Source organism: Panthera uncia, chromosome B1, assembly GCF_023721935.1.
Source record: "Panthera uncia isolate 11264 chromosome B1, Puncia_PCG_1.0, whole genome shotgun sequence".
Lineage (NCBI taxonomy): Eukaryota > Metazoa > Chordata > Mammalia > Carnivora > Felidae > Panthera > Panthera uncia.
In genome coordinates this window covers 25416621-25433453 of record NC_064811.1, presented here as the reverse complement: position 1 = coordinate 25433453, position 16833 = coordinate 25416621, and the positions used below count along the sequence as shown (strand labels likewise).

The following is a 16833-nucleotide window of genomic DNA, read 5'->3' as shown; positions in this document are numbered from 1 at the left end:
TTTAAAAAACTACAAAGCACTCTTCCAACTAAATAATATTTTATATAACAAGGCTTACATTCACAGAAGAAGCGGGGCCAGTGGTAACATTGACAAAGCAACAAAGCATGATTAATCAGGAATTATCAGTTTACCGTGTTACATTCCCTAGGTGAGCTTCAGGAACACACTGTGAATTTGTATTGAAGACACCTTGGAGAATATTTCAGGCGGAATGCTTTAACCTTGGGATCAGGTCTGAAGGAGTATCAGATATAAGGCGACATAAGCAACAATAACTAACCCACACAGGCCCAGTTTGAAAGCTCAATAGAACCATAAAGAAAAGCACAGCTGGTGTGGCGGTATTATAAAATCACAAAGAAAAATATCCATCTTCTTGACTCCTTGCCCCACTCACTCTCCAGCCTTCCTCATCTCCTGTTATAAAGATTAAGCCCATACCGCCCACCTCCTCCGTTTTCCCTTGTTGTTGTTTTCTGAACATTCGAAGAAACTTGTCTGGCAGTCTGACCTATTTCAAAATACGTGGCTCCAAAATTAAAGCTATTACATACATCTCCATGGCTTCATTAAGTCCTATTTCTTTGGCACAGCTGGATCTCATGCAGTCCTTTGAGAAAAGAGATATTAACGAGTGACCCGGCTTTAAAGTTTTCATGGAGGAAAAAAAACAGCCTTAACCATTCCATTTCTAACAAAAGATTTTTTTTTTTTAGTTCTGTATGTCTTACGATGTAGAAAATAAGATCCCTGCATTTAGGGGGTAAAGCACCTCATTTTTTTTTAATATGGTGCTAGTTATGTGCATCTTATGCAGATGAATTGATGAAAATTCTAGGAGACAAACTGAATTTCAGAGAAGGGCACCTTTCAATCTTTAGTAAAATCAAACTGCAGAACAAGTAGTATCGGCCCTGGGAAGGGGGGCATGAAAGGGCATAACCCACGTTCTCCTGGGGGAGAGGAAATCATTTCCACGTGGATATTCCTACTGAGAAATGTGTTTTCTTGGAAGGAGTGTTGAGCCTTACTGTATATTTTTTATTTTGCATATTTATAGAGCACTTTACTTTAAAAAGCCTAATACCAGGGGCACCCAGGTGCCTCAGATGATTGAGCATTTGACTCTGGATTTCAGCTCAGGTCATAATCGCACAGTCCTGAGATCCAGTCCCATGTCTGGTTCTGCACTGGGATGGAACCTGCTGAAGGGTCTCTCTCTCTCCCCCTCCTTCGGCCCCTCCCTCCCTCTCCAAAAACAAAAACAAAATACAATCAAAGCTCAATACTGATCATTATGAAGGAAACACAGATAACTATGACATAAATGCAAAAGAAAAAACAAAGTAAAAAGAGCAGACAATTCCAAGAGCCGTCTCCCGTGGGTCTTCCAACTCTATCTGATGGGGAAAGAACAGCTAGAAGCAGTGGGGGTCACACAGAGGAGTCCCCTCTGTCCTCCAGTCCGGCAGATCAGGCTGACTTAGGTAGAGCTCATTCTCCAGTACAATTGTCTTGTGCCTGGGGATTCCTGGATTTGCTCTGGGAGGAAGAGCTCTACTCCTCATTCTAGCCCAGACCCAGTGCTCTCTCCTTTCTGTGGGTTTGCTGACTCTCTGGCACTTGATGGCTCCCGGGTACTCTAGATATGCTCTCATCAAACATTTTTGGATAGAAAATCACCAAGAGTGGTTTGGACAGGATGAGTTAGGAAAGAAATATTAGATATTGACCCCTGGGTCCTAAAGTAGGAACTAAATTGAATTCTGTCCTTCAACAAAGTAAGATCAGGCTCTCTAATTTGTAGCATAATATTCCACAGAACAATGCCAAGTGCTCAAACTTGACACAAGGGAGGAAAAAAGACAAAGGAGACAGGGTGAGGGAGAGAATTATTGAGAGTCCTAAAAACAGAGTTTTTGTCTCCATGTTTAAGAACACCAAAAAATTGGGATGCCCGGGTGGCTCAGTGGGTTCAGCATACGACCCTTGGTTTTGGCTCAGGTCACGATCTCACCGTTTCGTGAGTTTGAGCCCCGTATCGCACTCTGCGCTGACAGTGCAAAGCCTGCTTGGGATTCTTTCTCCCTTTCTCCCTGCCCCTCCCCTGCTCTCTCTACGTAAACAAATAAATGAACAACAATTAAAAAAAATTAAAGAAGAAAAGTTAATTTTTATTTTTTATTTTTTTATTAATGAAATGACCCACCGGCATAGAGTTCCCTGATACTGTCTTAGGTCTCTAGGATTCTGTGTGCTTCTGGGGTAACTGACTGAGGGGAGCTGCATGCATTCTGTCAAGCCACTTACATGCGAAGGAAAGGGTGAGTTGGCAAACGAAAGGAGGCTACTGAATTGTAACTATTGGTACAAGTTCATACACACTGTGTTGGGAAACAAGTTGCAAGACTGGATTACAAAGGCTCATGTATATATGGTCAGAATTATGTAGAAGCCATCTGTACTTTAGTGACTCTTCCTAATTCTATTCTTTAGACTTACCGTTGACCCACATGCAGATACACTGTCGTGTGTAATTTACGATTTTTTATAAATATATTCTTGCATCCCATGAGATTACTATCTTTACCAAAATTTATGAGAAATCTCTCTCTCAAGGGCTGAGAGAGAAAAGCTGTCTTCCCTACCTGTGGTTTTGTGGACCCAGACAAAGAAGGCCTCCGGCTGGTGTGAATCACCATGATTTTGAGAAATTGCCTGCAGTCTCATTTCTCCTGCCTAATTTTAATACCAATTGCTTACCTCTTTCAAAAATGAAGCCGCAAACGGGAATGCTAATCTCGAACTCTCTGTCTTCCTCCATAATAGATTCAGCATTTTCGGGAAAATAATACCTTTATTTCAGTGAGCGAAAAGGCCTTGACAGACCTTTCTTTAAGTCACAAAACCAGTGACAAAACCACAGGCTAGCATTACCGTCTTCCATCTCCAGAAGGAAAAGTGAGGGATGGACGGAGTTAGCTCCTCAGGACGACCTAGCTGATGACCACCCCCACGCCGGGCCCCGCAGCCTCTGTCGTCCCGTCTGTCCGGCCGGCGTGTGTCTGCACCACCCTCCTCCCCCTTGTCCTGTTGGAAGCATTTCTGCCGTTTATACATTGCTGGCCAAGAACTGACTCCTCAAATGCTTTGTGCATTACGAGGGGTCATTATTATATTAAACGAATTGTTTCCGTGGAAGTATCGTCGACACACAAGGTTGCATCGGTGTCAGGTGTACAACGTGGTGATCCCACAATTCCACAGGCCATGCTGTGCTCACCACAGGCGTGTGACTCCCAGCTGCTCCGGTGATGATTTCTTGCCCAGTCTCTTAGCGATAAATTAAGCCAATAAGATTGGAATGTGAAACCTGAAGAGAAAGGCCCATGCGTAACGAATATGCTGATGCTGACGTATAAAATGAGAGTAGGCCGGAGCGAAAGAAGGTCGGCAGATTCGTATCACAGAGGCCTTAGGGGCTTCCTGGCCTGCGGCCTCCCTTCGATTTTAGTGTTCAATTCGTCAGTCGATTTATGATCTACCATAATTTCCTTCATTTTTTTTTTTTTTCCGATGAGGCACCTGACCGAAAGAAAGTCATAATTCAGTGTGGTTTGTGGCTCTCTTCTTATAAAGTCTCTTTACTGACACCTCAAGGAAAACGGAAAGAAATCTTCTGATCAAATAATTAATAATATTGCCGAATGACGTCTCGTCCATCATCGCCAGACTTTGTGGATGGCTTGCTTCTCAGTGTTCTCACGTAGTTGGACCTTCTTCCTCTAAGTTATGTAAATATGCTTTTATCTAAGGAAATAGTCACTCAACGCCACATGATTTGGGGTGCCTGGTGGCTCGGTCGGTTAAGCCTCCTACTCTCCGTTTCAGCTCAGGTCATGGTCTCCTGGTTTTGTGAGTTCCAGGTCTGCGCCCCACTCGATGCTGACAGCGCGGAGCCTGCTTGGGACTTTCTCTCTCTTTCCCTCTCTCTCTCTCTAACCCTCCCCAGCTCACACTGTCTCTGTTTCTCTCGAAATAAATAAACTGGAAAAAAAATTAAAAACCCACATGTTTTTATTTACCATGTCCATTTTAGCTCGAGCTCATTTTTCTGTTTATTGATTGTCATAAAAATTAAATAAAAAATAGCTAGATAAACATCTTGTGCCTCCTGACTTTAAGTACATTACAATTTTGATGAAAAAACAAGCCCTAAAAATGTACGACTGTTAATAATTTATTACTTCATTTCCTAAGAGTAAAAAAAAAAAAAGGAAAGAAAAAATAAAGTAGGGTAATGTAAATATATATTTTTCTTAAAATATTAGAAAAAGGGTAGAGTAATACAAAAATGACCAATGATAAGTTAGGTAGTCTGGATTCAATATCTGTGTCTATCAGTAGGTCCCTTCACTGTCACTTTTTGAGGGCACAATTTCCTGGAAAACAATGGAGGTGAGACATTAAATAGACTAGAAGCAGGGGGATTGTGAGGAGATCTAGATTGACTCATTCTGGCCATTAGAATCCTTAGGAATTTCTTGAAAGACTTCAAAGACATATATGAAATGAACTTTTGTACTTAACTTAGTGACAGAACATATATATATATATATATATTTAAGTTTATTTTGAGACAGAAAGAACACATGCATGTGCAGAGAAGGGACAGAGAGAAAGGAGAGAGAGAACTTTACACAGGCTCTGTCCTGTCATCGTGGAGCCTGGAGACAAGAGATAAAAGACTGGATATCAGGAACCAGGAGATCAGGACCTGTGCTGAAATTTAGAGTAGGTTGCTTAACTGACTGAGCCAGTCAGACTCCCCTAGAACATAATTTTGGTAAATATTTTTATATATAGATATTATGGTCATATATTATTACTGTTGTTTTCAAGGGCAGTTATGAAGAAGTTTTGAAGAAAACCATATATACAATTGGAGGAATATGCAATTTGAAGAAACGTGTATGTGCAATTACAAACCACCAAAAATGATTGATCAGAAAATATGGAATTGATATTATATATATATGTCAAAAAGCCCAAATAGATACACATGCATAGGTAAATAACATAGAGATAACTATCTGTGAGGCATTATGACCATGAATATTTTTAAAGATGTTTTCACATTGTCTTTATTTTTTATTCTATTTGGATTGGAGGGGGTGAAATTCTTGAATATACTAAAATTAATGTCGTTGCGATGCAGAGATACAGAGGGGGTTTTGATGTAATCTAGGAAATCAGTTAGATGGAGCTTGAATGGAAGCCCTGCAGCTTTCTAATGTCCACATTCTCAACTCCCTTCCTTGTAAAAGGGAGATAATTCCATGTCATAGGGTTATTGCAAGAAGGAAATAAAATACGTACATAATGGGCACGGCACAATATAAGCTGTATTTACTATCGTTACCGATCACGTGGAAAATTATCCTAGAGCATCCACATTGGTGGCCGTAGAAGGGTGATTAGAACTTTAGTATAGTAGAGAAAGAACAAGTGTTCCAGAAAGGGCTAACTATACACAATATCTGTACCTAACTATATATACCATCCATAACTAACTATATATAACATCCATAACTAACCATACATAATATCCAATGTTCCCTTAAATTTAGCTTCTGGTTTTAAGGAGACTAACTCAAAATCATGCATAGCATGTTGAGCTAAGAGTCAGTGAGAAGAATCTCCCTAGAAACTCTGACTGAAAGATAATGAAGTTGCATATATTTAAAAAGCAACTGCATTGACATGTGAACTGTCACAAAGGCTTACGTTGTCTAAGATTATCTGTGATTCTCCTATTTATTAAGAAGCAACATGATTGCTTCTCTCAATAAAATATTCATATGACAATGAATTCATTGTCATAATTAGTGGAAAGAACATAAAATATTCATTTTGTTTTCATTGTCCGTTTGAAAGAAAAAAGAAACATTATAAGGGGGAGAATACTCGATTAATATTTAAACGATAAGATATATTCTTTTTCTTAAAGTTCACTTACATTAAAGCACTGTAATAAGTGTTATTTTTAGACTTTAGTAATTTTTTAAATGTTTTAATAAAATATTATAGCTGTTTTTTGGTAATTTTGCCTTTCTCTTTCTTCTTCTTACTTGAGTATACATCATTTGTCATGCAGGGAGTTACTGGATGCTACCATTCAGAAAAAGAGAGAGACAAAGAGACAGAGAAGATTCTTACTTCTCAATGACTGTGAATATGAGCTTGACTCGATAGAACTTCTCGTTTCCAGTATATAGTTAGATGGGTCAGGCTACATGCTGACTTGTGAACTCATTGTTCCCATAGGATTCATAAACAGAGAGGAAACATCAGTTTATTTGGACAGATATTGACTGATGTTTCTCTTAAATAATATTGCTACTATAGTATACCAGCCAAGTACAGCAAAAAAGAAGGAAGTTTGTCTTTTTCATTTTTTAATGGTAAGTTACATCTCTGGGGCATCTGGGTTGCTCGGTATGTTAAGCTTCCAACCCTGGCTCAGGTCATGATCTTACTGTTCCTGAGTTGGGGCCCTGCATCGGGCTCTGGACTGACAGCTCAGAGCCTGGATCCTGCTTCAGATTCTGTGCCTCCTTCTCTCTCTGACCCTCCCCCGTTCATGTTCTGTCTCTCTCAAAAATAAATAAGCATTAAAAAAAATAGCAAGTTGCCTCTCAACACTTCCCTTCTTACACAACAAAGGGAAAATCTCCTCAATTATTGCTATACTGCTTGATATAGATTCAAAATTATAATAAAACTGTGAATTTCTAACAGTTAATTAACATACCATTTTGAATGCACATTTTGTATGAGTAATAATATATTGTAAACAATGTGAAATATTATGAAAGGAACAACATTTTTTTAAATGTTCCACAATTGCAAGAGTTTCACTTTGGAGTCCAAATTTTAAATTATTAATAATGGTAATACCATTGGATTTTATTTTTTTTAAGTTTTAATTTTTTATTTATCTTTTAAAGAGTTTTTTTAAGTTTATGTATTTTGATATAGCACATGCACATATGTGCATGTGCATATGAGCGGGGGAGGGACAGAGACAAAGGAGAGAGCGATCCCATGAACTGTGTGACCATGACCTGAGCTGAAGTCAAGAGCCAGTCACTCAACCAACTGACCCACCCAGGCGCCCCAAATTTTAATTTTTGAAGTGATCTCTACACCCAATGTGGGGCTCAAATCTATAAGCCTAACACCAAAAGTTACATGCTTTACTAACAAACCTATTTAGGTGCCCCAATACTATGGATTTTAAATTATGATATATATTTTTTATCCTGATATGCTCTTTTTATTTATTGTGGGACCCTAAATAAATTAATCTCTCTAAATATAGGATTCTTCATGTATAAAATGGCAATAATGATGATGATGATAATGATGATGATAAACACATATTTCATGGCTTTGTGATAAGAGGTATGTAAGATAATTCATATATAGGATTTAGAATACTGCCTCCTGCACAGTACATATTTACTAAAAGGTGAAGTATTTTTTTTTATTATAAAATCTTAGCAGTTATTTTGTGGTATATACTTGAATAAATAAACACTATTTAAATGACTACTTTTTCCTGATATGCTGAACTTGAATTTTGCATAATAAAATATGAAAAAAATGAAAGAGCATCACCACATATTTAATCACATATTATTCTTTATGTTAAAAAAGAAATTTTCAGGGCACCTGGGTGGCTCAGTTGGTTAAGTGCCTGACTTCGGTCAAGTCATGATCTCATCGTTCATGGGTTCAAGCCCCTCATCAGGCTCTGTGCTGACAGATCAGAGCCTGGAGCATGCTTCAGATTCTGTGTCTCCCTCTCTCTTGCCCCTCCCCCGCTCTCTCTCTCTCTCTCTCTCTCTCTCTCTCAGAATAAATAAATGTTAAAACATTTTTTCTTTCATTTTATGAAAACTGTTATAAATATTCTAGAAAGACTTAAACTCTTCAAAATATCCTTTTTTTCTCTTGCCTTTCTGTTAAATTCCCTGAATGAGCTTAAGTGACACAGTCTTAATATTTATATGTCTAGGAAATATTAGCATGGGAAAAATCTTACAGGCCCTCTCAATAAAATATTAGCAAATCCAATCCAATGGTGTATAAAAACAATTATACATTATGACCAGTTTATCCCAGTTATGCAAGGATGGTTCCACATTAGAATATCAATTGATGTAATCCATCATATAAATAAACTAAGTAAGGATTATAACAGTATTCTATCAATAGATGCAAAAAAAGCTAGGTATAGAGGGGAACTTCCTCTACTTAATAAGAATATCTACAAAAACCCTACAGCAAATATTATACGTAATACAGCAGACTCCCTCCCCGCCCCCCTCCCCACACACATACAATCTGTGGTTTTACTTTCTGAAGTTTCAGTGACCTGTGGTCAACCACAGTTCAGAAGCAGATGATAGTATCCTAACGCTAGGTCACAGTGCCTACATCATTCACCTCATTGCATCTATCACATAGATATTTTCACATCACCACGGGAAGAAAAAAGGTGAATACAATATAATACAGTTTGACAGACAAAGAGAGACCATATTCACATAACATTTATTACAGTATATTATTATAATTATTCTATTTTATTATTGTTGTTAATCTCTTACTGTGCCAAATTTATGAATTAAACCTTATTTTACTTATTTACTTAATTACAGGAAAATCATATAGATATAGGGTTCAGTACTATCTGGAGTTTTAGGTGTCTACCAGGGGTCTTGAAACATATCCTTTGTGAATAAACGGAACTATCACAGTGAGAAACTCTAAATTTTCCTTCCTAAGATCAGGTAAAAGGCAAAGATGTCCCATCTCCCCACTCCTTTTCAACATTGTGCTGAAAGTTCTAGCTAAAGCAATAAGAACAGAATAGGAAATAAAAGGCATACAAATTTGAAAGGAAGAAATAAAACTCTCTGCTCCCACATGACAAGACTGTCTATATGGAAAATACAAAAGAACTGGGGTGCCTGGATGGCTCAGTTAGTTGAGCATATGAGTCTTGATTTCAGCTCAGGTCATGATCCCAGGGTCATGGGATCAAGCCCTGCATCAGGCTCTACGATCAGTGTGGATTCTCTCCCTCTCCCTCTGCCCCTTTCCCCCATTTGCTCCCTTTTTCTCTAAAATAAAAATCTTTAAAAATAAATAAATAAAAAGAAAATGCAAAAGTACTGACAAAAAAGCAAACAAACAACAAACCCTCCTGGAACAATAATCCATTATAATAAGGTTGCAGTATACAAGGTCCTTATGACAAGATTGCAGGATACAAGGTCAATCACTTTTCTATATACCAGCAGAGAGCAAATGATTTGATTAAAAAACATAATTTACATGAGTACCCCCTAAAATGTACTAGTTAAGTATATATCTAACATAATATGTAAATATCTTTATTTAAAAAAAAACTACAAAACTACGATTCATACAAATAAAGAAGAATTAAATCATTGGAAAGATATTCCATGTTCATGTATAGAAAGACTCAATATTGTAAAGATATTAGTTCTTCCCATCTTGATGTATAGATTCAAAGCAACCTCAGCCAAATCTCACCAAGTTATTTTGTGGAAAACAGCAAACTGATTCTAAAGTTTATATGTCTCTTCTGTTCCAGAATAGACAACAAAACATTTAAGTTGAAGGACTGACACTACCCAAATGTAAGACTTACTATAAAACTTCATTAATTAAGACAAAATGGTACTATTGTAAGAATAGATTAAAAAAAAAAAAACAAAACACAAAGCAAAAAACAAACAAAACAAACAAACAAAAAACCTCTAGAATAGAAAACCCAGAAACAGATCCTCATAAATACAGACAACTAATCTTTGAATAAGGAGCCAAGACAATTAAATAAAACAAAAAGTGGTCTTTTTGGGTGGCTTGGTTAAGCGCCCAACTCTTGAATTCAGTTCACGTCATGATCTCACAGGTTTGTGAGTTCGAGCCCCACATCAGTCTCCACACTGTCAGTGCACAGCCTGCTTGGTATTCTCTCTCTCCCTCTGCCCTTCCCCATCATGTGCATGTGTTCTCTTTCTCTCTCTCTCTCTCTTTCTCAAAATAAATAAATAACTTTAAAAAATGGTCTTTTCAGCAAAATAAGCCTAGGACAATTGGACATACATATACAAAAGTACATTTATACACAGTATTTATATCCTTCACAAAAATTAACCCCAAATGGATCATAACTCTAAGAGAAAAATGCAAAACTATAAAACTCCTAGAAAATAACATAAGAGAAACTGTAGATAGCCATGATTATGGCAATGACTATTTGATACAACACCGAGGGCATGACCCATGAAGTAAGTAATTGATAAGCTGCATTTTATTAAAATTAAAAAATTTTTGTTCAGTGAAAGATAATGTGGAGAGAAGGAGAACACAGATCACAGAAGTGGCGAAAATATTTGCAAAAGACATACTTGTAAATGACTGTTACCCACGATGTAGAAGAATCCTTAAAATCCAAGATTAACAACCACTCTGAGGTAAAAAGAGGGGGGTAATTACTTCAACAGATACTTCAGCTAAGAAGATATATGGATGACAAGCATATGAAAAGATGCGAAGCATATGTTACTAAGAAAGGCACATTAAAAACAACGAGATATCACTAATAACTATTAAAATGGCCAAAATCCGAAACACTGCTGCCATCAGTTGCTGGAAAGGATGTGTAGCAACAGGAACTCTCAGGAATTGCCGGTCAGAATACAAAATGGCCCCTTTCAACTACCGAAAGTAGTTGAAAAGTTAAGCCACACACAAACTCATGCACAGATGTTTATAGAAACTCTCTTCGTATTATCAAAACTTGGAAGCCATCCAGATGTCCTTCGAACAATGAATGTATCAATAGTGGTCTATCCAGACAATAGAATATTATTCAGTACTAAAAAGAAGTGAACTGTTAAACTATGAAAAAACCTGGAAGAACCTTACTACATTACTACATGAAAGAAGCCAATCTGGCTGGGGATGTTGATTAGGGGGCTAGCTATACATGTTTGGGGCAGGGGACAAATAGCAAATCTCTGTATCTTCTTCTCAGTTTTGGTCTGACCCTAAAACTTCTCTAAAAATCTAAAGTCTTGGGGCACCTGAGTGGCTCAGTCAGTTGAGCACCTGACTTTAGCTCAGGTCATGACCTCGCAGTTTGTGAGTTCCAGCCCCGTGTTGGGCTCTGTGCTCGCAGCTCGGAGCCTGGAGCCTGCTTCAGAATCTGGGTCTCCCTCTCTCTCTACCCCTCCCCTGCTTGTGCTCTATCTCTCTAAAAATAAATAGACATTAAGCATTTTTAAAATAAATAAAAATATAAAGTCTTAATAAAATATTAAAAAAAAACTCACAACCAAATGAATGGCATAGATTTTGTTTATAAACACTGTTCAGTATCACTAACAGTCCAAACATACAACACAGGAAGCTGCCTACTCTGGTTTTTTTTTTTTTTTTTTTTTTTTTTTTTTGCTTGAACCAGGAAAGAAACCCATAGTTATTTTGCCATCATCCCTTTCACAAGCCCGTTAGAAATGAGGCCATTATATCCAATCATGCCAGTCGTCACAGAAGTGACTATAGACTTTTGCTGTCTTTGTCAGTGGTAAATTCCATGAATCTTGTGTCTTCTTGATGTCAAGTTTTCACATTAAAGTTGCCAAAATTCTAGCACAATAAGGATGTACTTACAGCTTTTAGAATAAAGCTAGGGCTTTTTTTCCTTACTTCCAAAAATCTCTGAGGTTTAAGAGGAAATAAAATGGCCTTTGATTTACTTCATAATGCAAAGAACATGAAATCAACTCTAAATCACCAACTATAGACACTTCTGTACCATACACACACATATACACACACTGTATTTATTGTAGTAGGTGTAAGTTCATTATTTTTGGAACATTTTGTTGTGTAGTGTAATGGGCATTTTTGTTGTTGTTGTTGTAAACCTGTCTACTTTGTTAATTTGTGAATGATGATTCTAAAGCATGCCAATTAGAAAACGTTAATCTGGGATTTAAGATTATTTTAAGGTAATTCCCCAAATATGGTTTCCTATAAGAAAATTTAATCGACACTCAGTTCAAAAGTAGCATAATCACCATATTTAAATGTCTCAATGATGAACTATGAGCATTCACCAATTGATCTTCTAAATGTTTCCAATCAATAATTTTCCAGCAGTTTAAAAGAAGGGAACTACATAAACAGCATATTTCCTACTTGAGGCACATGTGTTTTATGCATGTACTGTGAGAATACATTATTTTGTGTTGAAATATTTATCCATATTTCTCATTAGTTTGTCCATGCAGCTGTATCTTGTTCATTAGAGACTGGAAAGTTAAAACTTGGCATATTGTGAGAAAGCCTTGGTGTTTCACATTTTTCAATCTCAACTAATATATAGATATGAATCTTGTTCAAATCTTCAAAAGGCACCAAATATATACATATAAACATATATATATATAAAAGGCACCAAATATATATATATAAATACATATGTATAAACATATATATAAATATATATATGTTTGTGTGTATATGCATATATACATATATATATATATACACACACACAAATATATATGTATATATACAAATACATATATAGTCCACTTCAATGCATATCTTTTTCCATTTAAACTTTTTTGTTTTGAAAGTTAATCAGAACTTTTTACTATTGGTGAGAATAGTAGATAATGCTATTCTCATTATATGTTTTCATTAAAAGCGGCATGTTTTAATACATTCCTTTGTGGAAAAATTAATCTCATTTTAAGTTAAAAAGTAGGTTTTGCTTTGCTGTATCCTTTGTGTGTACCACATTTCACAGGAATCCTCGATCACAATTGGGTACTTCTTTCTGAGTACTAGGAAAAAAAACAGTTTAAGTTAGACTTAAAAATAATAGTACAAACAGGTACAAAAATTAAAAAGAACACAATGGTAAAACATGAGGAAATGAACTTGAAGGAAGATCACTTGTATTCAAGGCTTTTCTTTTATCAACTAGTTGCAGGACTATGATGGGTTGTCATTTTGGGGGTTTTGTTTTGGTTTGTTTTTTTAACCAATGACTATTTCTTCCAATTACTATAATCTTCTACTGGAAATCTAGAGACCATAACAGTAAACAACAATAACAAGACATTTATTTGGTGCCAATTCTCTCCCAAGTGCTCATTTTCTCATTTAAACCTAATACAAACCAAAGAACTAGGTCTTATTATTAAATTTATTTTATACATAAACTGAGGCTCAGAAAATTCCTAAATCAATCAAGGCCATACAACTAAAGAGAGAAGGAACTAGGATTTGAGGTTAGGATTCTCTGATTCTACAGCCCATTCACTTAAACTTTTACTATATTACTTACCTTAGTGTCTAATGTAAGTAGACAGTTGTTCTAAGTGATAATTTAAGGATCCAAAAATGAGGTTTTAATCTCTTAACAGTAATATAAAATACCCCATCTGTCTCAGAAATGACTTGTCTGTCTGAGATGGCCACCCCACTGCCTCCAGAATTCAGATAAAGTTCAAGAATATTAATAATTACTCAACCTAAAGTGTGAGTCCTACTTGTGATAGAAAAACAAGAACGCATACATGAGATCTGTTATTAGTGGCTCCTTTCCCTGCTGGCCTACTTTTAGTGCCACCATAACTAATATCAGCAACACATCAACAAACAAAAAAATAAATAGAAACTTGAGAGTCTTTCCAGCCATGGCCTACAGCCACCGTTCTGCTCCAACACAGGTGCTGCATCAACCTTGACCTCTCCATGTTTTCCCCAGGTAAATCTTGATTTTTCTGGGTAGTTCCACTTTTTATTCCAAATTGCGATCCCCACGGGCCCCTTTATTTTCAAAAGCCAATCTGTTTGTATGAGGTTGGTCCATCATGCAAAGTCAGGTCAAGAGATTTTCTTTGATTACTCTATATTCTTCCTTTTCCCCCTATTTCCACACTGAAAAAAAAAATGTTTATTAAAAATCACATAGATTAGGCTCTTACATGGCCTCCTCAGCCTTTCTTTGATTGTATCTCGCTTTTTTTCGCAAAAGAAATAAACATGATAACTGTGTTTGCAGCCGCAGCCACGCCCCCTCGCTTGCTAATGCCAGCACCGCCTCTAGGTCGCTGAGCTCCAGCCGAAGAAGGGGGTAAAGGAAGGACGTCTCAGTACCAGGGCTCCTAAAGAGCTGACTGCCCGCAAATCGACCCATGGTAAAGCACCGAGGAAGCAACTGACGACGACGAGAGGCATTCACACGAGTGCGCCCTCTACTGGAGGGGTGAAGAAACCTCATCCTTAGAGGGCTGGTACAGGGGCACCCCGCAAAATTCGACCTTGTCAGAAGTCCCCTGAACTTCTGATCCTGATCCTCAAACTTCCTTTCCAGCGTCTGCTGTGAGAAATTGCTCGGGACTTCAAAACGCATCTGGGTCTCCATAGCGCAGCTGTTGGTGCTTTGCAGGAGGCAAGCAAGGCCTATCTGGCGGGCCTCTTTGAAGACACCAACCTGTGTCATGTGCCAAACGTGTAACAATTACGCCCAAAGATATCCGGCTAGCACACCGCGTATGTGGAGAATGTGCTTAAGAATCCACCCTGATGGAAAACATTTCATTCCCAAAAAAAAAAAAAAAAAAAAAAAAAAAAATCTCTTCTTCCTGTTATTGGTGGTCCTGAATGTTAGATATCCCGCCCCACCCCCACCATGGGGTCAAAAGTACCTAAGTTAATGATTGCAAATGGAAAAGTGGGGGACAGAAATCAGGCATTGGCAGTGTCTCTATTTTCATTTGTATGTGAATTTTTAATATAAATGCGGGGACATAAAGCATGAATGCACGTCAAAATGTTTCAGTGAACACGTTTTTCAGCAGTTCAACCTTATAACAACTATAAATAAACCTGTTAAGTTTTTTGGACAATGCCAACACTTGGATTTTTTTAAAACAAGTAAATTTCTTATCGACGACAACTAAATGGTGTTAGTAGCATTTTTATCATACGGTAGATTCCATCCATTCACTCTACTTTTCTAACTGAGTTGTCCTACATGCAAGGACCCGTTTTTAATGCTGTCTGTCTTCTGTGCTGTTCCTGTAAGTTTGCTATTAAAATGCATTAAACTATAAAACAAAACAAACAAAAAACTGTAAGTCCAAGAAATTTACATTTTTATAAAGATCTCCCTCTAGTCCTCTCTATTTCCCTAACACTCAGGTTTGAAAAATAAAAACTCAAGCACACAAATTTGAAGCACACAAATTTATGGACATAACTTTATTTTCATGATTACAGCCAACTCAATAAATAGTTGGTCAATTCTTCTGCTGAAACAGTTAAAAATGCTGGATTATCATACATTTAAAAATTGTTTAATTTTATCGGTAGCCAGGAAATTGAAATCTTCATACCAAAATCTAAGTGAACTCACAGAGGTAAGTGAACCGTAAAACCTTCTTTCACCTCAAGGCTATTTATTCACTTATATTCTTCAGCTTTAGTTCCACATCCTTTTGGGAGAAAAGACACACGTAATAAAACTTAGGTTTCTTCTTAGCGAGAACTCCCTAAGGTGATACATCATTAGCCTAAGAGTGAAATAGAAGGAAAATCCATCACTCGCCAGTACCCTCATTCTTCCACCTCTGCATAAGAAGAGGAAAATTTACCTGTCTCCTGCACTTGCGCTCAAGATAGGGAGAAAAGTGTAAATAAATGTAAAACAATAAAACAAAAAACAAAGAGAATTTTGTCCTGTGAGATGTTCTAACCATAAGCCAAGTTTGAAATCAAATTCACCCTGGAGGGATGATGTGGAAGGAAAAAAAAATCATGCAAAATTCGGTTTAAAATTATCCCTGGATTGCCAGTAGCTCCAGGATTGGGATCCTGGGAGTAGGAAATATAAATCATCTTGAGAAGACGAAGAAACTACTTCACAATCAGGTACGAAACAACTCTTACTAGCAAAATTCCAGGGACTATAAACATATAATACATGCAAGGCCTATCAACACAGAATTTTATAACTAACAAAAACAAACAACGCTTTTAATACGAGAAGTAAGAGTAACGTGGGACATTTTCAGATAGGCGAACCCAAGCTGCTGTGAATGGATTTTATCAAAAGGAAATTCCATAGTGTATAATATAAGTAAAATGGCATTGGTTTCAATGAAAGGTCTAAAATATTAGTTGATGAATAAGGATAACATAAGTACATGGGTGCCTGGGTGGCTCAGTCGGTTAAGCATCCGACTTCAGCTCAGGTCATGATCTCACGGTCCATGAGTTCCAGCCCCGTGTCGGGCTCTGTGTTGACAGCTCAGAGCCTGGAGCCTGCTTCGGATTATGTGTCTCCCTCTCTCTCTGCCCCTCTCCTGTTCATGTTCTGTCTCTGTCTCAAAAAAATAAATAAATAAATAAATAAACATTAAAAAAAAAAACTTTTAAAAGGATAACGTAAGTACATAGACATCCAATTAATTGAATAAATGATAATAATGTCTTGAAAGTTTATAAGCCATAATAGAAATAATTTATACCAATAAAATTTTATAAACTAGAGGAAAGATGATTAAATTGTTCCAACATTCCTAAAGTGTCTAGAAGAAGGATAGAGTTTTTATAAACTTTAGAGTTCAGTATATTAACTTGGTTAAAATTTCTATAGTAACCACTAAAATAAAATGAGTAAATGGAGAAAAACGGTTTAAG

The 16833-nt window shown here is 36.9% G+C and overlaps 1 pseudogene; it reads left to right on the top strand.

Annotated features, from left to right (window-relative positions):
* Positions 1-10382: 10382 nt before the first annotated feature.
* LOC125922328 (histone H3.3A-like) lies at positions 10383-14703 on the top strand (annotated as a pseudogene).
* Positions 14704-16833: the final 2130 nt, after the last annotated feature.